This window comes from Eleutherodactylus coqui, chromosome 7 (genome assembly GCF_035609145.1).
Source record: "Eleutherodactylus coqui strain aEleCoq1 chromosome 7, aEleCoq1.hap1, whole genome shotgun sequence".
In the NCBI taxonomy this organism is placed as follows: Eukaryota; Metazoa; Chordata; class Amphibia; order Anura; family Eleutherodactylidae; genus Eleutherodactylus; species Eleutherodactylus coqui.
In genome coordinates this window covers 81278822-81304751 of record NC_089843.1, presented here as the reverse complement: position 1 = coordinate 81304751, position 25930 = coordinate 81278822, and positions in this window count along the sequence as shown.

Below are 25930 nucleotides of genomic sequence, written 5' to 3'. Positions count from 1 at the left end.
TTTAGAGCCAGCTAACATTTTATAAAGTCCAAAAAGTAAGCTAACCATGATAAACCCAACACTTTTTAGGTGAATATCCCTGCTTAGGCTCATAGCATTGCCCTTAAGATATGTTTTTATTGAAAATAGATTTCTGTTCTAAAATTTATTACAACTTTATTTAAAATAACTGAAAATATAAAATGCTCTTTCTAATCTGTGTCTAACTTAATATTTAACCAAATACCAATGTATTTTTAAAATGTTAAGTTTTATGCACAGTGTTCAGAATATAGTACTTAACCAAACCCTTCCAAACATTTATAGATCCTGGACTTTAAACTACTGCTTGTGTAGAATTTGAAACATGTAAACGTTCAGTTATACAAGGCAAACATTATGAAATCTGCCAGTATGCATATATAAAGGGCATTGGTAGGACAAAGTAATTTGGTGCCATAGGCACATCAGGCAAATTGTGCCCCTTCCCAATTAAAATCAACATGGCCCTTTAATATATAGTGTAGGAAAAATTGTAGAGGGTGATGAGAAGAAAGCAAATCTATTTAATACTTTTTCCCTACTGTATTTACAGAGGAACATTAAAGGGGTTGTCTCGCGCCGAAACGGTTTTTTTTTTTCCATAGGCCCCCCGTTCGGCGCAGGACAACCCCAATGGATGTGTTAAAAAAAAAAAAACATATTACTTACCCGAATCCCCTCTCTGCGACGTCTTCCTACTTCTTCCTTCACCAAGATGGCCACCGGGATCTTCACCCACGATGCACCACGGGTCCTTTCCCATGGTGCACCGTGGGCTCTGTGCGGTCCATTGCCGATTCCAGCCTCCTGATTGGCTGGAATCGGCACACATGACGGGGCGGAGCTACGATGACCAGCTCTCCGGCACGAGCGGCCCCATTCACCAGGAAGAAGACCGCACAGCGCAAGCGCGTCTAAAAACGCCAGAAGAAAGCGAAATTAGACGGATCCATGGCGACTGGGATGCTAGCAACGGAGCAGGTAAGTGAATAACTTCTGTATGGCTCATATTTAATGCACGATGTATATTACAAAGTGCATTAATATGGCCATACAGAAGTGCTTAACCCCACTTGCTTTCGTGAGACAACCCCTTTAAATGTCAGATGATATGCAGAATGATAAAGTAAACTTTTCACTAAATGTCATCAGTTTAACCCAGGAAGATGTGCAGACCCGCCTTAAAAAGATTAAGATAGACAAATCCATGTCAAACACCCCCACGTTCGAAGGGTATTAAGTAATGTGTTAGACAAACCGTTGTTTCTTATAATTAAGTACTCTGTAGTGACAGGGTCTGTTCTGTTGGATTGGTGCACCGCCAATGTGCCAATATTCCAAAAATGTTCAGAAAGCGAACCTGGAAACTACAGGCCAGTAAGTTTTACTTCTATTGTAGGTAAAATGTTTGAAAGTTTTCTAAGAGATGCCATCCTGGAGTACCGCCACACAAATAGCTGTATAACTCCATATCAGCATGGGTTTATGAAGGGTCGCTCCTGTCAAATCAACCTGATCAGCTTCTACAAGGACGTCAGTTCCAGACTGAAATGGGGAGAGTCATTGGATTTTGTGTATCTAGACTTTTTCAAAGCATTTGATACTGTGCAGCATACAACAGTGGTATATAAAATGAGAATGCTTGGTCTGGGAGAGGATATGTGTAAGTAGGCAAGTAACTGGTTTAATGTTAGAAAGCAGAGGGTGATATGGTATATTCTCTGATTGGGTCACCATTACTAGTGGGCTACCACAGGGTCAGTATTGGGCCCAGTTTTGTTTAATATATTTATTAACCCATTAAGGACCAAGCACAGTAAATTTACGGCACTTGGTTCTAGGCTTTAATCCCAGCCGATAGTAAAAATATGGCAGGGGATTAAAGCCCCTGCTTCTGCAATCAATCAGAAGCTGGACGGGTTGTCAGCTGTTAGTCACAGCTGATAACCCGGAGGAGAAGACAGGAGGGGTTTTGAGAACACAACGTTCCATGATCACTATGTACTAAGTGAAAGTGGAAGTATAATTACCACTACATGAGCTGGCGGTCACGTGACCGCTGGGATCCCCTGGCACAGCATAAATACAGGGTCCTAGCAGACCCTTATCAGCTCTATTAGTGACTATTGTCCCAACAGGTGATCTTTTCCTCTGTAACTGAGGTTCCTATGGATGCCCCAGCTACAGTGAAAAAGTGTCAAATAAAAAAAAACTAAAAAAACATGTGACTGTCTCCCAGAGGTTTCATATGACGTTATGGGGAACATAGATAGTAAAAAAAATAATTGCATAAATAAGTAAAGCAAAATTACAAATTAAAATAAAACTATATACATAAAAATAATTCAAAGTCGATGCCAACCAAAATCGTATGTGCCCTGTAATCCAAAACTATACATATTATATATCAGACCGTCCGAAAAAAAACGAGGAACCCATTCCCATTTTAATGTAAATATATTAATTAATAAAAAATAACTATAAGGCCTTAGTCACACGGGCGTTTTTTCCGGTGATTTGCGGATCGCATGACGGATGCGCATCCGCAAATCGCATGACCGGGGCCGAAAAATCGCCCGAAAAAACTGCTCCTAGCCGCGTTTCAATAGAAACGGGCCGGAGCAGTGCAGCGCTGTCCAGCGCATTGCATTCAATGGAGCGGCAATACAGCCGGCTCCATTGAAAGCAATGGGCTGCCGGCGAGCGCGGGATGAATTTTCGGGAAGGGCTTAAATATATAAGCCCTTCCCAAAAATTCATCCAGAAATATGTAAAAATAAAAAAAATATATATACTCACCTGGTCCCGGCAGACGGAGTTCAGCCGCGGCCGGCGGCAGTTCTCCTGAACTGCTCTCTGTAGTATTCAGCAGCCGGGGATTTAAAATCCCCGCCTGCTGAATGAGCTGCCTCTGATTGGTCACAGCCTGACCAATCAAAGGCAGCTGTCACTCACACCCATTCATGAATTCATGAATGGGTGAGTGAGTGCTGCCTCTGATTGGCTCAGCGCAGGGACCAATCATGGGCAGCTCTCAGCTGTCATTCATGAATTCATGAATGGGTGTGAGTGAGAGCTGCCTCTGATTGGTCAGGCTGTGACCAATCAAGGCAGCTCATTCAGCAGGCGGGGATTTTAAATCCCCGGCTGCTGAATACTACAGAGAGCAGTTCAGGAGAACTGCCGCCGGCCGCGGCTGAACTCCGTCTGCCGGGACCAGGTGAGTATATATATATATTTTTTATTTTTACACATTTCTGGATGAATTGCAGGGAAGGGCTTATATATTTAAGCCCTTCCCGAAAATTCATCCCGCGCTCGCCGGCAGCCCATTGCTTTCAATGGAGCCGGCTCCATTGAATTCAATGAGCAAACATCATTCTTCTCTGCCACAGCTGTTACAGCTGTGGCAGAGGAGAATGATTTGTCTACTATATGTTCTCAATGGAGTTGGCGCTCCTGCCGCTGGCCCCATTGAGCGCATATAGAGAAGAGAACAGGAATCGCAGATCGCAGATAGGCGCAATCTGCGATCTCTGTTCTATAATTTATCGGACGAGCGCATAAAAAGCGCTCATGTGTCCGATACCATTGCAAAGCAATGGTTTTATAAAATCGCCGGACGCATGCGTAAATCGGGCAAAAAAACGCCTGTCTGGCTGAGCCCTTAATGTTAAAAAAAATCATTTTTTTTAGCATTTTACCCCCAATAAAAGTAAAAAAGTGGGTGAAAAAGATATTTAAAAATAGCCCTATATGTCACGGGGAAAAAAACACAGCAAAAATAATTTTGGCAGCTGAAGGAAAAAAAATAGGGCAGTTAAACTACTACATGGGAAAAATCTAGAGATGAGCGAGCACCAAATACTTGGGTGCTCGGAACTCGAGTCGAGCTTTTCGTAATGCTCGAGAGCTCGTTTCGAGTAACAAACCCAATTGAAGTGAAAGGGGGACTCAAGCATTTTTCAAGCTGACCGATGCTCTGCATGGGGGAGGTGGTGTAAAACACCTGAAAACATCAGAAAGTCATGGAAACACCACAGAAACAGATAGGGAACAGCAGGGGCAGCATCCATGGCTACATCTAAGGCAACCCGGTCCCACTATTAAGCCAAATTGGGGGCAAGAGCCTGGTGGTCACCCCTAACAATTTACTTAGGACAGACCATAGGCAGCAAGGCACATGCGCTGGCACATCTTAGCTAAGCACCACACTAGGTGCAACCAATGCCAATCACCGCCTGCGGGTGACACCTCTGCCTCTTCTCCTGCGTTACATGTTGGCATTGCTGTCCAATGCACGAGCCTGCGTCCATAGCGCACACACAATTTTCCCTGCGCAGCATTCAGCTGCCCTCATGCCAAACTCTCGCTTCATAGTCACACCACCCTCATGTCTATTTATAAGTGCTTCTGCGATGAGGAGGAAGCGAAGGCACACACTGCAGAGGGTTGGCATGGCCAGGCAGTGACTCTCTTTGAAAGTGTGGGCAATAGTCTACAATGTTGATGAGAATTGATGATAAATTGACGTACGATCATCATTCCAATCCCGTGCCACCTCCGTCACAAAATTGTCACACGCAGTATGCAGCAGCGCATACTAACACCAAAGATTGGTTTGAAGCAGGAGGTGTCGCAAAAGTAGCCACCACAGGTATACAGTGACCCTGTGAAAGTCTCATGAAATTCCTTATGCTTCCTATCAATGCTCCAATACAGTATCTCGGATAACTGTGGTAATTTGTAGCATGAGAGATAATACATGTCAACCACCAAAGATCCCCAGACCCCAAACAAGAGGAGTAGGTGGCATAATAAGCCAGAGAAACCATGACCGAGGTAGGACCCGCAATACTGTGTGGGAAGCACGTGAGCGGGCCCAGGGCCAGGCTCAGTCCCAGCCCTCCACCTTGTGTGACCCAAGGTGCTGTGAGTTACATAGCTATGGGAAATCCGTGTGTCCCCACACACTTCATTCTGTGTAGGTGTCAAATAGCAGAACACCGCAATGGGGGAAGCCTTCTGCGCCCTACCCAAGTCATTCAGTGTATTTGTGCTAAAACACCACAATGGGAAATCTTTGTGCACCCACAGCATAGGTGAGCCATGAAACCCAAAGACAGCATTACACATGAAGAAATCAGAGTGCCCAAAGATGGCAGAGTTTCACCCCACCCAGGACCTCGGCCCACACTTCTGCCCTAGTCATTCAGAGTATTTGTGCCAGATAGCTAAAACACTGCAATGGGAAAGCCGTCTGCACCCTACCCAAGTCAGTCAGTGTATTTGTGCCAGATAGCTGAACACCACGCTGGGAAACCTTTGTGCACCCACAGCATAAGCGAGCCCATGAAACTCAAAGACAGTATTACACATGAAGAAATCAGAGTGTCCAAACAAGGCAGAGTTTCACCCTGCCCAGGACCTCAGCCCACACTACTGCCCTAGTCATTCAGTGTATTTGTGCCAGAAAGCTAAAACACTGCAATGGGAAATCTTTGTGCACCCACAGCATAGGTGAGCCCATGAACCTCAAAGACAGTATTACACATGAAGAAATCAGAGTGCCCAAACATGGCAGAGTTTCACCTTGCCCCGGAACTTGGCCCACACTTCTGCCCGGTGGATAGTGCTGCTGACTGCGGCTACTTCACCGCACCCAAGGAAATGGTATTGTAAGACGCTCTGCACAGGGCCAGAAAGCTATAAAGCCAGTGGATAGTGCTGATAACTGCGGCTACTTCACCACACACAAGGAAAAGGTATTGTGAAATGCTCTGCACAGGGGCAGAAAGCTATACAGCCAGTTGATAGTGTGAATAAATGCAGCTACTTCACCCAACACAGAGAATGGTATCTGTGAAATGCTGTTCTGCAGTGGCCCAGGAAATATTTGCGTACTATTTAGCGATGAGCGTGAGACCTCTGCCTAAGACACTGCCCACATAGAACGGTATAGCTGCAATGATCTGCAGTGGCACAGGAAATATTTGCGTACTATTTAGCGATGATACCTCTGCCTAAGGCACTGCACACATATAACGGTATAGTTGCAATGATCTGCAGTGGCCGAGGAAATATTTGCGTACACTTTAGCGATGAGACCTCTGCCTAATGCACTGCAGACACAGAACAGTATAGCTGTATTGGCCTGCACAGGCCTAGATGCTTAAAGGAGATGTCCCGCGCCGAAACGGGTTTTTTTTTTTTTTAACCCCCCCCCCCGTTCGGCGCGAGACAACCCCGATGCAGGGGTTAAAAAAACCACCCGCACAGCGCTTACCTGAATCCCGGCGGTCCGGCGTCTTCATACTCACCTGCTGAAGATGGCCGCCGGGATCTTCTACCTTCGTGGACCGCAGCTCTTCTGTGCGGTCCACTGCCGATTCCAGCCTCCTGATTGGCTGGAATCGGCACGTGACGGGGCGGAGCTACACGGAGCCGCTCTCTGGCACGAGCGGCTCCATAGAAGACTGCTGAAGACCCGGACTGCGCAAGCGCGGCTAATTTGGCCATCGGAGGGCGAAAATTAGTCGGCACCATGGAGACGAGGACGCTAGCAACGGAGCAGGTAAGTATAAAACTTTTTATAACTTCTGTATGGCTCATAATTAATGCACAATGTACATTACAAAGTGCATTATTATGGCCATGCAGAAGTGTATAGACCCACTTGCTGCCTCGGGACAACCCCTTTAACAAAAAATTAGTGCACAACTGCTCCCAGCCAGCTACAACAGTAATGCACACAATGAGGAGTAGTCCTAAGAAGGACCGTTGGAGTTCTTGAAGAGAGGATCCTACTCTAACACTTTCCCTATATCAGCATCAGCACTTTCCCTAACCTCTGCCAGCATGCGTCTGAGGCGAGCCGCGATCGGGACCAATTTAAGTACTCGGCGGACAGCTGATCCCACCAGCCACTCACTGCTGTTGGCGGGCAGCGAGCTGGTACGTCACAGCAGGAAGTGGTAATGTCTTCCCCGCATGTTTGTTGGCTAGAAAATGCGGGGAAGGGAAATTAAATTGACTCGAGTACCGCGTGGTGTTCGTCTCGAGTAATGAGCATCTCGAGTACCCTAATACTCGAATGAGTATCAAGCTCGGACGAGTGTCTTCGCTCATCTCTAGTAAAATCCCTAAAAATTGTCTGGTCCTTAAGGTATAAAACAGCCTGGTCTTTAAGGGGTTAATGACCTGGTAGAAGGATTGCACAGTAAAATATCAATATTTGCAGATGATACAAAACTATGTAAAATAATTAACACAGGAGAAAACAGAATGTGGTTACAAATGGATCTGAGTTGAGGGCTTGGACAGAAAAGTGGCAAATGAGGTTAAACACTAATAAATGTAAGGTTATGCACATGGGTAGAGGAAATACATGTCACCATTACACTCAAAGTGGCAAACTACTGGGTAACACTGACATGAAAAAGGATGTGGGGATTTTAGTTAACTGTTAAATTAACTGGAGCAACCAGTGTCAGGCAGCTGCCGTCAAAGCAAATAGGATGGTGGGGTGCATTAACCCCTTAAGGACACGGCCTATTTTGGCGTTGAGGACCAAGCGATTTTTTGGTATTTTTCCATCTCCATTTTTCAAAAGCCATAACTTTTTTATTTTTCCGTGGACGCGGCCGTATAAGGGCTTGTTTTTTGCGTGGCGAGCTGTAGATTTTATCGGTGCCACTTTTGGGTACATAGGCTATATCGTAAATTTTTTTTTTTTTTATGATAACAGGGAGAGAAAACGCATCAATTCTGCCATAGATTTCTTTTTCTTTTCAACGATACCAAAATTGTTATATTTTTTTTTAGGTTTTTACACTTTTTTGCAATAAAACCCCCTTTTTTTTGGAAATCTTTTTTTTTTCTCTATAGCTGCATTCAAAGTCCTGTAACTTTTTTATTTTTCTATGTATGGAGCTCTATGAGGGCTTATTTTTTGCGAGACGAGCTGTAGTTTTTATTGGTACCATTTTTGGCATTTTGCCTCTGTTTTTTAGCGGGTTTTTTTACGCTTTTTGTCGTACAAAATAAAAAGCATGTTCAACTTTTTGTACACGTCGTTACGAACGCGTCAATACCCAATATGTGGGGTTTTAATTTTTTTTCCCTTTTTTTATGCTAATATTAGAAAAAGCATAAAAAAGGGGTTTTTTTATATTTTTTTTTATATTTTTCTTTTTTTTACACTTTTCCTTTCTTTTTTTTACACAATTTGAGTCCCTCTGAGGGACTTGCAGCACTATGCTTATAATCGCTGTCATAAGGCATGGCAGAGCTACTGCGCTGCCATGCCTTATTGCTTATACAGCGATTATAGGCACAGGCAATACAGGATGCCAGTGTCTGGCGTCCTGTTGCCATGGTGACAGGCCGGGCTCTTGCGATGACATCGCGAGAGCCTGCCGGAGACACAGAGAGAGCGCGATCCCTCTGTGAACTCTTTCCCTGCCGCGATCTACTTAGATTGCGGCAGGGAAGGGGTTAACAGCGGGGGGTGCATCTCCGATGCCCCCCCGCTGTTGCAGCGGGATGCCGGCTGTGACTGACAGCCGGCTCCCGCTGTGGGATAGCGCGGGATCCTATGTGATCCCGCGCTATCCCCAGGACGTACTGGTACGTCCTGTTGCGGGAAGTACCAGGCTCCCAGGACGTACCGGTACGTCTTGGAGCGGGAAGGGGTTAAAAGAGGTCTAGGGTTACATGATCAGAACATTGTTTTTCCTCTTCACAAGTCACTGGTCAGACCACACATGGAATATTGTGTACAGTTTTGGACACCAGTACTCAAGAAGTACATATCAGAGATTGAGCGGGTTCAAAGGTGGGCAACTAAAGTAATAAATGAAATGAGCATTACCCAGAGAGGTTATCAACATTGGGGTTAATAAGTTTAGAAAATGGCTGGACAACTTCTATATTACAGATGTCCGGATCAGCCAACCTCCTAGTTAATACAGACCCCCGGATGAGCCCTCACAGTTTATTGTGGGGGTTGATCCAGAGGATTTGTATTAACTGTGTGGGCTGAACCAAGAAATCTGTATTAATGCAAATTCTCGACCAGTCCGCATGATTAATACAGACCTCCTAGATCACATAATTAAGACCCACTGGAGCAGTCACCATAGTTAACACAGACTCCCTGGACCTACTCCATAGGTAATCCCAAAATTAATTCAGACCTCAGATCTAACCAAAAATTAAATTTACTCAACTCTGCTCCTGTTCTGGGTGATGGCACCACCGTCATTGCACTGGGTCTTGGTCTGGAAGCAGGAAGAGCAGTTGCTTCTGACACTCTGGGTCCTCTTTTGTTAGGGGTGCTGCACTACATCCTAATGCCACTCTTGTCACACAGTACGTTCTGATAAGAGGCATCAGGACACAGTGTAGTGTGGGCGTCAGGATGTAACACGCACTGCCAGCACCCAGAGAAGCAGTGAGTAGTATAGTAGACCATGCCCACTTTCTATGCTCTCAGGGCTTCATGTAGCAATGAGCACTTCCATCACTGTGGGTTGGTGATAAATTTATAACTTGGCACAATCTCACTTACATCTCAGGCAGATATACAAATGATTAGAGTTGTTGTGTGAGTAGATGAACAGTCTTGCCCCTTGTGGCCCAAAAAATTGGTCCTCTTGACCTGTAAAATGGCTCTCAGAGGCTAGTTGTGTAGTGGACCCCTTTGTCTGCTTGTGTAGAGCTTGTTGACCACTAGATATGCCTCTACTGTGCAGTCGAAGATATTTTGCCCAGTTAATAGTGTTTGAGAGGAGGCACAGTATTGGAATACAAGAAGCTGGATGGTTGAATCAATGAATTTCCCATTCACCTTGGCTGTTCTGACCAGACTATTAGCAAGTGTTGGTACCAGTGTTTATGTGAGAGCACACACACAGGGGCACTGGAGTCAGGATGCCCTTGACAGACCACCAGTAGAGAGGATCATCTGCATATAAGCAGCTCCAATTGTTTCATTGTTTGCTATCCAGAGACAGGTGGCACCATTGTTACAGACCCCTGTGTCTGTTGGAACCATTTGCAGTCACTTGGCTGAAGGACATTTGGTTTCACAGTACCTATTACACGTCCTGCCTTTCACACCCACCCACCATCGCCTCCATTTGCAGTGGTGTTGTGATTGACAAAACTGGACTGCTACAGAGTAGAACTAGGTTGCCTTCAGTAACAAATCTAGATTTACTTCGGGTGCTGACAACGGCCATGTCTGTGCTTGGGACCCTGGGGTGAGCATCGCAATCCTGCCTTTGCTCTGGAGCGGCAGACTTTCCCCACTGCTGATGTGATGGCCTGGCGGCCATCACAAACAACAGTCAGTCACCCCTAGTAGTGGTATGAGGGACAATGACAGCTGGTCACCAGGTTAATCACCAATAGAACATGTACGGGATCATCTGGGACATCAACTTCGAAAGCCTACGAGTTTGCACAATCTGTAAGCCCAGTTACATCTTGCATTCAAGCTTGAAGCAATACAACAGGGTACTAGAGCCTCCATGCCCATCCGTATCACATCTTGTATCCAAATTAGAGGCAGTACAACAGGGTACTAGAGCCTCCATGCTGCCCGTATCACATCTTGTATCCAAGCTAGAGGTGATACAAGTTACTAGAGCCTCCATGACGCCCGTATCACATCTTGTATCTGAGTTAGAGGTGGTACAGCAGGGTACTAGAGCCTCCATGCCACCCGTATCACATATTGTATCCAAGCAAGAGGCAGTATAACAGGGTACTAGAGCCTCCTTACCCAACCATATCACATCTTGTATCCGAGTTAGAGGTGGTACAACAGGGTACTAGAGCCTCCATGCCGCCCGTATCACATCTTGTATCCAAGCTAGAGGCAGTACAAAGTTTTTCACAATAAATTATCCTTTAGCTCTGATATTGTAATCACTTCTATCAATGTTACAATCACACAGAGAAAGCTTCAAGGGGTTGTCCCGCGCCGAAACGTTTTTTTTTTTTTTTCAACAGCCCCCCCGTTCGGCGCGAGACAACCCCGATGCAGGGGTTAAACAAGAACACCGGACAGCGCTTACCTGAATCCCCGCGCTCCGGTGACTTCTTACTTACCTGCTGAAGATGGCCGCCGGGATCTTCTCCCTCGGTGGACCGCAGGGCTTCTGTGCGGTCCATTGCCGATTCCAGCCTCCTGATTGGCTGGAATCGGCACGTGACGGGGCGGAGCTACAAGGGGTCGCTCTCCGGCACGAGCGGCCCCATTCAGAAAAGAAGACCCGGACTGCGCAAGCGCGTCTAATCTGGTGATTAGACGCTGAAAATTAGACGGCTCCATGGAAACGAGGACGCTAGCAACGGAACAGGTAAGTGAAAAATTTCTTATAACTTCTGTATAGCTCATAATTAATGCACAATGTACATTACAAAGTGCATTAATATGGCCATACAGAAGTGTATAGACCCACTTGCTTTCGCGGGACAACTTCTTTCATTTGAATCTGACAACCCCTTCTAGGTGCTTGATTTTTTTTTTACAATGAGTGTATCTATAATATTCAGACATATAAGTGAAAATTTGTAAGTTTGTTTCTTTGTTCTTTATTGGCATGCCTTGATGAATCTCAACCAAACTTGGTGCACATACTCTTCATGATCCAATACTGGGGGTTCGACTGTTTGTTGCCCATAACAACCAATCACAGCGCAACTTTCATTTTGCTAGAGCAGCTTACGTAATGATAGGCTCCTACATGCCTTGATGGATCTCAACTAAACTTGGTACACATACTCTTCATGATCCAACTTATAAGTTAAAAGAAGAAATAGTAGAACAAAATATTACAGCCTGTAAAGTCCTGAAAAATAAATTAATGATTTAATTAATGGTGGATGTTTTTCTTTACATCTCGGACAGAAAAATGGCTGCACTCCTATAATAAATTGGCTCTTTTAATATGTAAGTCGTCAATGACTTAATTGGATTGCATTCCCAAAGAAAAATAATATTTTTTGTATTAAATATAAGTGGAGTAAGTCTAAGGGCTCATGCAGATGACCGGGTCAGATCCAGCTGCGAGAATTCCCACAGCGGGATGCGAGCCATGGCCTTGCACTGACCCCCGCGACTCAACTTCTCTGGCGTCTCCTCCGCTCTGCTATGTGCTAGCTGCAAAGCAGAGCCGGTGCGTCAGAAATAGGACATGCCGCAATTTGTTTACCGCGCGAGTTTTCATATGGTCAAATGGCGGCCTTCTGCATAGGATTGCATAAACTCATACAATCCTATGGCAGCGTACGCGGGCAGAAAGTCTGCAGGAAATCCCACCGCGGAATTTCTGCCCGTGTGCATTTGGCCTAAGGTATAACGCTCAGCAGTTTAAACAAATATCTTTATTTCTCTTCCCCACATAGATACACAGATGTTACATATAGCAAGACTCATACATGACTGGATATTATTAGATCAGTTGCTTCATGATTTAGAAATATCTGTGCAAAACCCCTAACACCATTGCTTGTGTGCAATCCCTTTCCCTGACATTATAAATTCCCTCAGTAGTTATTTCCAGTGTATTCACCCTGACATTGTGAACTCCTTGCTGACGTGTAATTCAAAGAAAAGGTATTTTGCTATGGCAACAGTAGTCAGGGGAAAAGGTGTAATAAAATCATTTTAAACATCATCAGACCTAAGCCAATTTTAACAGCCTATCATGTAGAAATAAGAAAACTTCCATAGTTCATGGGGTTAGACCATTTGGCCCAAAACTAATAAATCCTATTTATTCATTATGAAAACTTTTTTAACCCAAAATCCAACCCTAAAAGAAGTCCAAGATTCTGGTCAGAAAATGTCACTTTTTATTATATGGAAATACAGATATTGCAGTAGAAATATTCCCGTTACCCTTCCATGAACCCTTCAAAACGTCCACAGTTCTGCTTTAAAAACATATTTTATGTGGAGCAGAAATGATTGTGATTGAATAGAGATCCTGCAGTAATCCAATTAATGTATACAGCATTTAGCCAATACGGACTTTATTGCTCTAGTTGTAGTGTTTGATGTTTCTTTATTTTTGATATTGGTGTAGAAGAGATGTAACCGATGGCCACCTACATTGTATTAGTTATCAAAATAAAGACCTTATCTACAAATCTGTTTTACTTACAAGACAGCAACAGAGAATTCTGCATTCCTCTAGTTAGATCTGAGCTTTCAAGATAGGAATACATTTCTAGGAAGATAAATTGTAGTGAAAATTACTTCTTACGTAGCAAACCAATACTATAGTATAAACTAAATGAACTCCTATGGCTTGGCTTGCATGTTGATCATGATTCTTATCTTTTAGATGGTAGATTCAATGTGCATAATATGGGAGATACTTCAAAATTGACTGAACAATTTTCCATTAAAAATAACTATAAGAGTCAAGCAGTTAGATATCAAGTATACCAATTTGCAAAATGTATTTAAGATTTCATGATTCTTTAACATACAGTATATTCATAATATGTTATATTTAACTTTTCCATTTGCAATGGGTTTACAAGTCTTCAAAAATAAGTCTTACATTAAGGTTCTAATTAAACCCTAAGTGCCTTATACAGTAGCTGTAAATGGGACCAAAGCTCCAAAGATGCCTAGCCGAGCCGTTTTGCCAAGTAACCCCATTTTTATTAAATCAAAACAAAATGTAGAAAGTACCCCAGCATCCAAGGCAAAATGTCCAGTTTAGTTGGCTCCAAAGCATCGACAACTGTATTTTGACCCAAGCAGGAATCCTAAAAAATTTACCTTTGTCCATTTAAACATTGAATTCTAAGGCCTCATGTCCACGGGGAAAATCAGGCCCGCCGCGGATTCTCCATGCAGAATCCCGCAGCGGGTCTCTCCTTTCCCGCGGACATGAGGCTAAAAAGATTAAACTTACCTGTACGGACGCTGCAGATCTTCCCTCCGTCGCGGCCGGATCTTCTTTCTTCGGCCCAGCGGATGTGCTCGGCAGGTATGGGTGTTCCGCGGATCCAGACGGCTTCCATAGGCTTCAACAGAAGCCTGCGGGAGCTGTCCCCGCGGGAGACCCGCATTAAAAATGGAGCATGCTGCGGGTGTTTTCCCACAAACGCAATCCGCGCCTCAGGGGAAAATGATATCCGCAGGTATTTAACTACCTGCGAGTGTCCAATGCATCCCTATGGGGCGCGGATCAAGCTGCGGGAAAAACGCTGCGGACTTTAAATTACATTTTCCCCGTGGACATGAGGCCAAACTGTTGGAGTAAATAAAAATGAACGTTTAGACTTAGATGTTGGCATACGTTCTGCATTTTTATTATTTGGTCCCTCTTGAGCCACAGTAAAATCCTTTTGCCCCTACTCATAGATGACCAAATCTCACTGTAGAGCTCGAGTCTAAATGGTTTAAACTAAAGTGTTGTAAATCTAAGAGTTTAATTTTTGAAATCCCGTGTGAACAGTAGCTTCACACAAAACTAAAATGTACTTGGATAAAATTGTTGGATGTGTCGATTCCAAACCTCCCTCATTTTTCCTACATATTTTTTCAATTCCTTACAGAGATTGTCGCTGCTCCGATTATCAATGATGAGGTTTATCTAATTTCCCTCTTTCAAACACAACACTAGAGCCAAGGACTTGTGGAATCTAATGAATTTAGCAGTACTTTACATTTTACGTAAGGTAGGAAAAATCCAAATAGCCAAAGAAAAACCACCAAACACTACAACATAATGTAAACTTCATGCAGATGTTGTCCTTGGTGTGATTTAAGTCCAGGACCCTAGTAATAGAAAGCAACAATGCTAATCACTGAGCCACCATGCTGCTCTCATTGAGCAATAAAGGCCCCCAAAGAATTACTAATAGTTTATTTGATTTCTTTGATTTTAGTATTAATTTTGCAATAGTTCTGTTTGGTTTTAGGAAATGGGAACCATCAGTATTGCAGAAAACAAGTTCATCTTTACCACACAATCATGTTTTGTTCAGTTACGAATAGTGTTTTCGCAAAATGGCCCTCGTTTGTATCCATTGTATGTCCATATAAGGGTATGTTCACATTGCAGAATTCACCACTGAATTTTTTTAGTGAATTCCGCTTTAAAATACTGTGTCAGAATTTGCTGCTTTCAGCCGTGGTGCGAAAACACAACTTTCCAAGTCGAAATTCTGATTTTGTTCATTGACAGCACATTTGGATCTGTCCCAAAAAATGCAGGAAACAGCAGTATTACAAAACAGAATTAATGTTACTTTTCCAAGGTATGTAATATAACATATAACGCAATGATGAATAGTGAACAGGTTATAATACAGCACCTCATTACTAAGAATATAATAAACCATATTCAGTATCTTTGTTTCTAGAGCTTGAATTATTGTATAGCATTAGGCCTCTGTCTTTATCTGTGAGTGATGTCCCTTTAAATAATGATTCTTGCAGTGTATATCTACATAACAGGCCTGTTTAACTGACTGAGTCTTTATGAATGTGCACACCTACTATCTGTAAGGAGGTCGACCTCACTCACGGTCCGTGGATTACAGAAGAAAATAGCACTGCTCAGACGTTCCTCAGTCAGTCTCTGTTTGCTCAGTCTACTGTAGTAAGGTTCACTTGAACCCACACTTGTAGCTTCTGTCCTGTTGGAAAACTTTGGCTCTGTACCACTTTGTACTACTCGGCAAAAGTCTCTCTCTCACAGAAGCTGGTGTCCTCAGCCTTCTGAGGCAATGTCCTGAAAACGCTGCCTCATCCAAGTAAATAGGCCAAGGAGTAAGTATTGTCCCTTCTCACCCTCTCTGGCAGCACCTCTCTCTGCAGCTTACACTCCCTGAACTACTCTTATGTCACAGTTCCAAACTTTTTTTTTTATTTTGCAGAGCTGAAATAACCTTAAAGGACCCCTAACCATCATCTCCTATGCTTAGTGTCTGACTCTAGTCTCATGAAATTATAGAGCCTATATTATCCCCTTGTGGGTAGCTGCTTACAGGTGCACTATATGCCTCATTTATAGAAAGGAACAAGCAGGTGTCACGTAGCAAATTCAGTCTTTCCTGGACATCCTGTACAGCAGCACATACATATGGGGATGTAGCACGTGTTAGAAATACCCCAAATCAAAACATTCTAACTGAAGAATATCCTGTAATGGTATATGAAAGTATCAGGCATGCCCCATTATGCCATTCAGCAGATGCTCTCCACTGAAACTTGAGCACATTCTGCCCATGATATTCATGTGGGTCAGGTCAAGTGAGCACAGACTTCTTCTGAAGGAGGACTTCCTTTTCTTCTATAACAAGAGGTAATAGCCTGTCTAAGCTATCTAGGTAAAGTGGGTTTGGAGGCTCTCTCCCCTAAGTTTTGGCCATATGTGAACACAAACAAGTGATCCATTTTACGGAAATTCTCATTCCAGGAAGCATAGATCTTAAGATACCTACTTACATCCAGTGTCCTTAGGTGCCTCTCCTACTCTGATGTAGATTTTGTACAGAAGGCTGGTTGAACTATCTCCATATTGATGTTGGCACAAGATGAGCATTTAGGCCTGAATGAGAACAGAATTCTCAATACCACCTTATCCATATGAAAGGATATGCAGGGTTCCCTTGCAGCTTGCTGACCCATTTTGCAGATGAATTGCTACTAAGAAAATTACGTTTTCTGTGGGAGAGAACTAATTTCCTTCCTGAATGCGCTTCAAAGGAATGCTCACACAGTCTCCTCAAAACCAATCATGCAATGCAATTTAATCTAGATTATCTGACCATCAAATCTCCCACGACTCTGGTTGGTACAAATATACATTTAACTTTTGCCTATAATATTGAAGATGATCTCTTACCATATGTATGTTACTTCTCATATCACCAACTCATGGAATCATAGAATGGTAGAGTTGGAAGGGACCTCCAGGGTCATCGGGTCCAACCCCACGCTCAGTGCAGGATTCACTAAGTCATCCCAGATAGATGTCTGTCCAGCCTTTGCTTGAACACTTCCATTGAAGGAGAACTCACTACCTCCCATGGTAACCTGTTCCACTCATTGATCACCCTCACTGTCAAAAGCTTTCTCTAATATCTAATTTGTGTCTCCTCCCTTTCAGTTTCATCCCATTGCTTCTAGTCTTTCCTTGTATAAATGAGAATAGGGCTGATCCCTCTGCGCTGTGACAGCCCTTTCCTCATAAGACATGATTTGCAGACCACTCACCATCCTGATAGCTCTTCTCTGAACTTGCTCCAGTTTGCCTAAGTCTTCCGTTTAAGGAGAACTCACCACCTCCCATAGTAACCTGTTCCACACATTGATCACCCTCACTGTCAGAAAGTTTTTTCTAATATCTAATCTGTGTCTCCTCGCTTTCAGTTTCATCCCATTTAGTCTCCCCTTGTGTAAATGAGAATAGGGCTGATCCCCCTGCACTGTGACAGCCCTTCAGATATTTGCAGACAGCTCTTACGTCTCCTCTCAGCCTTCTTTTTTGCAAGCTAAACATTCCCAGATCCTTTAACTGTTCCTCATAGGACATGATTTGCAGACCGCTTACTGTCTTGGTAACTCTTCTATGTCTTTTTTAAAGTGGGGTGCCCAGAACTGGACACAGTATTCCAGATGAGGTCTGACTAAGGAAGAGTAGAGGGGGATAATTACCTCACATGATCTAGACTCTATACTTCTTTTAATACATCCCAGAATTGTGTTTGCCTTTTTTGCTGATGCATCACATTGTTGACTCATGTTCAGTCTGTGATTTATCAATATACCCAAGTCTTTTTAACATGTGCTGCTTCTTAACCCAATTCCTTCCATTCTGTATGTGCTTTTTTTCATTTTTTCTTGCCCAGATGTAGGACGTTGCATTTCTTCTTGTTAAATACTAGAGATGAGCGAACGTACTCAGCCACGCCCCTTTTTCACTCGAGCACCGCAATTTTCGAGTACTTCTCTACTTGGGTGAAAAGATTCGGGGGGCACCGTAGGTGAGCAGGGGGTTGCAGAGGGGAGTGGGGGGGAGAGTTAGAGAGAGAGAGCTCCCCCTGTTCCCCACTGCTACCCCCCGCTCCACCATGCCATGCCCCGCTCCCCGGCGCCCCCCGAATCATTGCACCCGAGTAGCCAGGTACTCGAAAATAGCGATGCTCGATCGAGTAATTACTCGAAACGAGTACGTTTGCTCATCTCTATTAAATACCATTCTGTTAGTCGCCACCAAAGGCAAAAACATCCTTGAAAGAGATTAATTCTGGTTGGTCAAAATTTTTGAATGTCTACTCAGAATTGCTTCATTAAGGATTCTTTAACAAAGGATCTACCAAGGTAAGCTGAAAAAGCAGAGACTTGAACTCTGATAGTTCTGGGATTTAGATCCTTATCAAATGCACTTTGCAGGAACTATAGGATATTTCCATTTCATGGTTACTCTATCAAAATCCTTCTTGAAGGTGGACACTATGCTGACATTGGCTTTTTTACCATACCTTGACAGCCAACACGGCATGCCTTTTTGTCATGACATTAGATTGAGCAAACTTCTCATCATTGATTCTCACTGTCATCAGATCTATCTCCTGCTGACCAGCTGAGCAAACACTTCTGTATGAAGGGGTCACCCACCTGAAATTGGTTAGAGGCTGACCCAGGGTGTCCACATGCTTCGGTAACCATGTATGTGGCTAAATTGTCTTCTGCATATGCCTCTGCTCCAGTCAAAACCCCTGCCACTTCTCTTATAAGGACCAGGAATCTTGTGTTCTATGCCAGTTCATGTAGGCCACCATGTGGGCATTGCCTGGACTTATACAGCTCTGGTGGACAATAGATGATAAAATAAGAGAAGAGACATAGAAACCACTCTGTTCCCTGGCACTGGAAGATTACATCCTCTCCTCGATAATTTAGAGCTTTGCATTGTAGTTCCTACAACTAGGTTAGACAATAAAAAAGACACAGGGGGGAGGACCTAAGGCTATTTTCATATGGTTTATTTAACGTTTGAGTTAACTCTTCATGTCAGCTATACAAAGTATGTGATAGGGGACACATCCCCATACGTATGTGTTTGCGTCCAGAAAACCTCCTTTTTCACTTCTTACAAGCTGTGTCTCAGCTCACCGTTCTGAGCCTTTTTCAACAAGCAAAAAGTAAGTGTGCCCTTTGTTATTACAGGGGTTTAATTACTTTTTCTCCCTACACTATGGAAAGTGTATCCATAAAATCAATAAAAGACATGCAAAATAGAATTGTTTGGGTGTTATTAGATCAGTTGAATTGTGTTTTGTCTATAAGTAGCAAGCAGACCACATCTTATTTGTAATCAATGCAGAAATTCTGGTGACTCCAAAGGATTCACTTACCTTTTTTTCAAACATATGGTTTTTCATCACCCAGTTCTACTGTTCTATATACTTTAAGATATGGGTACCATGGTTGTCTATGTTATTAGTCAGTAAAGAACGAAGATGTTTAGTTTAGAGTTTCCACTGGGAGATCTGAATGGAACACTCATTTTCAGTGAGGAAAGATGAAGATGATCATATACATACCCTCCAGATGTTAGGTTTCCCTTATATATGTACTTGCAAATGTTTCCTGTTTTTCCAGGTGCTCAAGCAATATCATTATGAATTCCATCCCTATCCTGTGTCAATGAGTGTGAACCAAAAAAATGTGGCGGATTGCATATTTGTGTTTGTAGACTTGTAATAATTATTGGAGTTGTTGAAGAACAGAAATGAGTTTGATGAATATTAAATCATTGTTATGAAAGTGGGAAAAAAATCTATTCTATAATTCGGTTAAACAATTTACAATACAACTGTAATCTGTCATGTCGTAAACTTTTCAATAGCTTTTCATGACATATCTGTTAAAGGGATGCATTAGACAGATGCCTATCAGTGGCATACCTTACCCACAAACTATAACAACATCCCTTTAACGGATACGACTTTAACGGATACATCATGAACAGCTATTGATAAGCTCATGATATATAAAATATGACATTATAGTCTATTAGCGACAGATGCAACTGTTGTCATCCGTCACAGCCTTGTGTAATGTATGTGCCGGGAGCTTTTCTTGGCATATTTCTTAAACGGAAACAAATTTTTTAAGGCGAACAAGGCTTTATCTGCAGTAAATTGATATGGCTGCTGCTCCACGGTTACAAACTACAAATAAACCCTGTGTGTTATCTGATCATGCCTGTTTGCTAACATACCTACACCTAAACAATATAGACAAGTCTGGTGTTAGTTAATATTATTCCTGCATGGCTAAGGAGATTTCTAAGCTATGTTTCCTCCCAGATATAACAACATGCACAGCCATGTCAGTAGGAGAGAAAAGGTCAGGTAGGAGAAGACACGTGGCACAGTCTACAGCATTGAGAGAAAGGAGGGATAAAAAGAGCATGCTTCAGGGCACAATCAGTCAGCTCTGAACTTGCCGTTCCACAAGCTGAAGGTCAGAGATGTATATGTAAAGGGTCACGCTACTAATTTTGCTGGTTTCTGTATTTTATTTAATTTTATCTGTTAATAGTTTGATTTATATAGTCCTTGCTGTTTGTTTAAGAAAAGCGAAGATGGTGAATTGCGAATGGCTGGTGGTGTGGCACAACCGGAGAGTCCAGTGGCTTACGTGAGAACATTGCCTTTGTGTAAGAAAAAAAAAATTACAGCACTAGATAAGCTATACGAAAAGTCAGATGATCTACCGAGACCAGGGGAATTAGTGACAAAGTAGAAAAAACGGAATATCACAGGAAGGAAGCTCCCGTGAGAGAGTTATTGAGTCAGGTACTGCAAGTGAAGCAGAAATGGTAAGGAGATTTGTACAACAGACCTAATTTTCTGGACATGTCTTCTACCCTCAAGGCACAATGTGTTAAAAGACAATAGTTACCACACCACACTACCAGCCATCAAACCAGAGTAATGTTATATTTAACTGTTTTTCAGTGCCACTAATTGGCATGCTTCTTTAGTTTGCATGGGGCAGCCAACAACTGGATGGAGACAGCACCACAGACAGACTAAAATCCTTCAGCTCTCAATAAACCAGTAAAGAGACTGGTAAAAAAAAACTTTCATATACACAGGGGGAAGGGAGTTAAACCAACATCCAGTATGTGAGACTAGTTTGCCTTTCCTTTTAACCATTGTGGCCATGTTTGATTGCTGCAGGGTCTTAGGGAGGAGTTTAAGTGGCAATCTTTGCTGCTCAAAGTCATCATTGCTCTGAGCTGATAGTGAGAAGTTGGAACTTGATGCCATCAGGTAACCTAGACTGTTAGGTAAAGGAAAGTGCAGGAAGCAATTAAAAGGAAGTGGAGGATCTTCAAAAATTGATGCGTGTGATGCTGGAGGAGAAGGTGCACCAAGCTCATCTGTAGGATATACCCCTCTTTTATATCGGACAGCTATCCAGCTGAAGGAGCTATGCTGTGCTCAATGAACAATGCATTTGTTGGGGGGGGGGGGCTATTAGCTTAGTGTCTCCCAACATTGAGGATTCCCCAAGGTGGGATGAAAAGAAAGTGTGAGAATTACACCTCGTGTATCCATTCAATAAAGTAAATTCAAGGTGAACTGTATCTCACCTGGTGCATGGTGGGTTAACCCTGACAGGGGTAATCCTACCTGCACCCCACATCCATGTTGGCATTGAATTCAATAACCTTTGTTCGTTATCTGGGGGTTACCGGAGAGACGTCTGGAGTTGGAAACGCTCTCTGGTGGAACCAGGAGTCTAAATCGCACAATAACCAACAGCAATGAAAAATCCAGTGCCTTTTTCAAGAATGCATGAAAAAGGCACATAGTGTGGTGCCAATATGTGTGGCAATTTATGAATAAAGAAGTTTACCAGCATACGGTCTGCTGATAGAATATTCCATTCTGAAAGTGCACCTCGAAGAGTCCCGAAGTCCCGAAGAGTGTGGGGTGGATTTTTCATTACCCTTGGCAAAGGGGGAATGAGGACCCTCCAAAATAACAAACAACAGGGGCCCTGCAGGGGGTAGGACGTTAGTACTTGACATCCCAGCTGTTTATAAAGTTGGAGTGACACTCTCCTCCACCAGGGATGAGGCTAGTATAGTCAGGCCAAGAACACATGAAAAGCTGCACGGCACCAAAGGGGCCCAAGTCGGACTGTTGGAACAAACCCAATCTTCATTAAACTCCTTCTTGGTTGAAGGCACCACTCTATTGACTGAAACGGAGGCCCTAGTACAGAAGCAATCCACACATCAGATGTCCAACATGTCCACACTTTAACTCTTCCTCTACGCACTGTAACTCAGGCCCCTTCCAGGTCCTGCTGCGCCTGACATGTGCTCTCCACTACCAATCACAATATTACAGTATAAGATACAACAGTTGACACCCAGCAATTGTAAGCAAAAGCCGCATTTGCATGACATTCTCATATAATCATCATTAACCCTATGTGATATGAACTACAGCTAACCATAAACTATATGAACCAAACTTTTCCCATTATTTCTGCGGAACCCTGGAATGCTACCCATCTACACCCAGTGAGCAATTAGTGGCAGGTTAGAGAAACTGAATCTTGAGATTTTTATATGAGTCTTTAAATTGCCTTTCTCCGTATCTCCAACTAGCACTGGAGGATGCCGTGTAAGGTTGAAAAATGTTGAAGTGAATAGTCTGTTTACACTGTTGCGTCATTGTCAATCCTTCTAGATAAACAAACCTGGTCAAGAGCACATTGGACCTTTATAGCAATTGCTGTGAGTGTAAAGCCTTAGTATAAGTGCTTGTCAAGCACCACCAAGTGCAAGAGATAGCATCCAGCCATCACGAGCCCTTGTGCACATGTGCTTACTGGGGAACAAGCTTTGGAAAACTAGTGCAACCATGGTCCACTATTGTGGTATTCCCCATCGTAGAAGAGGGCCCCTTAGTGATCTGAGGAAGCACTGAAGAAGAACTCACCACCTCCTGTGGTAACCTGTCCCACTCATTGATCACCCTCGCTGTCAGAAAGCTTTTTCTAATATCTCATCTGTATCTCCTTCCTTTCAGTTTCATCCCATTGCTTCTAATCTTTCCATTCGCAAATGAGAATAGAACTGATCCCTCTGCACTGTGACAGCCCTGAAGATATTTGTAGACCACTATTAAGTATCCTAGCAGCCTTTTTTTTGCAAGCTAAACATTCCCAGAACCATTAACTGTTTCTCATAGGACATGGTTTGCATCCTGGTAACTCTTCTCTGAACTTGCTTCAGTTTGTCGATGTCTTCTTTAAATTGGTGTACCCAGAAATGCACACAGCATTCCAGATGAGGTCTGACTAAGGAAGACTAGAGGGGGATAATTATCTCATATGATCTAGACGCTATGCTTCTCTTAATACATCCCAGAATTGTGTTTGCCTTTTTTGCTGCTGCATCACACTGTTGACTCATGCTCAGTCTATGATCTATTTGAATACCCAAGTCTTTTTCACACATGCTGCATCTTAGCTCAATTCCTCCCATTCTGTATGTGCTTTTTCACTATTCTTGCCCAGATGTAGGACTTTGCATTTCTCCCTGTTAAATGCCATCCTGTTAGTTGCCGCCCACTGTTCAAACTTGTCCAGATCTGTTTGAATTCTCTCTCTCTCTTCTTTAGTGTTAGCTATCCCTTCTAGCTTTGTGTCATCAGCAAATTTGATCAGTTTCCTCTCAATTCCCCAAACTCCAGAATTGAACCTTGAACTCCAGCACTGCAAGGCAACGATGCTAAGCACTGTGCTTCTTCTTTCTCTGGAAGAGAACAACAAACACAGAGAGAACATACAAACTCCATGCAGATATTATGCTTGGCCAGATTTGAGCCCAGGACCCCAGCACTGCAAGGCAACTGTGCTAACCACTGAGCCACCACCCCTAGTATTCAATATTAGATTTAGGGCTTTTTATGAACTTCCACTTCGGTTCAAACTAATTCGGACCAAAAACCAAACTTTTGAAGAGCTCACTCGTCTCTAAAAAAAGGCATTCATTGCACTTAAAAAAAGCCATTCAAGTCCCTTTTAGACCCTTTTGAAGAAGTAACCTTTACAACTGTGGCAGAGAATTCCAGAGTGTGATTGTTCTTTTAGTAAAGAATCTCTTCCTGTTTTGATGTAGAACGTTTCATTTACTTGCCTCATTGTGATATATTTGTTCCCCAATGACAATTTAGGCTCTGCTACACTGACAAACTTAGCTTTGCAACATCAGCCAGATAGTCTTGCATTGTCTCAGCTGACAACTGGGTATTTGTCATTTCTTATTTTCCATTTGTTATGCTGTCGTAAGTGATTACTGGTGCAAAGCAAAGTCAACAGTGTGAATGTGTCAGGAAAAAAAAAAGTCTTTTGAATATCTGTATCAAATTTGTCAGGCATTTACCTTAAGCCAGAATAACATGCGATCATGAAGCTGCTGTTCAATGGCCGCCTGCAGCGGGGAGCTCTCAATGGGCTCTTTATTTGTTAAAGATGGATTATTTGAAATAAATTACAGGGCACTTTGACTGGATAAACAGAGTCTCAGTGGCTGTGGCATGCTATACATGCTTAATTGAGCCACAGAAATCTTAAATGACTACTGAACTGTATAATCATCTTTGATTTTGCTGATCAAGTTGATTCTTGAAGCCTGAAACTGAGCTATTGAGAGACGTGAAAAGGAACTCTACCTGGAGGAAAATAGAAAGTTTAATCTGGAATATATACTTATAATATTTCGGAAACCACAGGGATAGAGGGCTCCATTAAGGGAACACAAGGCAGCTTTACAAGTGAATGATCGGCGTGTCATTTTTATTTGAACTTGATATGTTAAGCGTCCCGCATGTTTGTGTTGCATAAGCCCACTTAAACTTTGTAAATTGCAATAGATTCGAAGGCAAAATAAAACTATTGCACTTTCTTATTTCTGGTATGATAAGTTTAATTAAAGAAAACACTCTGGATGAAGCAACATCAAGGATTATATTCCGAGTACACACTGGCGTAGTCAGCGGCAAATAAAGGCTACTTCACGACCTTGAGCTAAACGGCTACTTTCTTTGCTCTTCTACATAGTTTTCTCATGCACTATGGGTCATTTTTCTGTTCACTTTTGTGTGCACCTCCAGGTATGCGGATAATATACGGTGTGGGAGTGTATGTGAATGTGCTACTATCTGTACATGATTGTGTGTGGATGAGTGCATTTCATGTGTAAGTGTATTTAAATGTATGTTAGCTTATGAGTGTATACATATGGGTTAGTCTATGTGTGTGTATAGGATTGCATGTTAGTGCATTTTGTGTTTTAGAAGTGCGATATGCAAATGAGTGAGGGAATAATGCTTCCACAGCACCACCTATTGGAAGATAGCTAACTTATAAGTCAATATTTGACCCAGGGTCTAAGTAAGACCCATTATACCCCTCTGATGCTCTCTGCCATTGTGCTCTCCACAAAAAAAAAAAGGTTTTGGCCTGAACTCACATGTGGAAGTACTGTGTGTTAGTATATGTGAGTGTATGTGTGCTGCTAGTGTGTGAACATACAGTACCGTAAAAAATGTTTTGGGCAGGTTCAGAAAAATCCTGCAAAATAAGAATACTTAAAAAAAAATAGAAGTGTTAATATAGTTTTTTGGTCAATTAAGAAAAAATCAAAGTGAATGAACAAAAGGAAAATTAAATCAAACCTATATATGGTGTGACCCCCATTTGCCTTTAAAACAGCATCAATTTTTCTACCGTCTTTCCCCCAAAAATAAGACACTGTCTTATATAATTTTTTGCCCCAAAAAGGGCATCGTGTCTAACTTTAGGGGGGGGGGGGAACACCATATACTC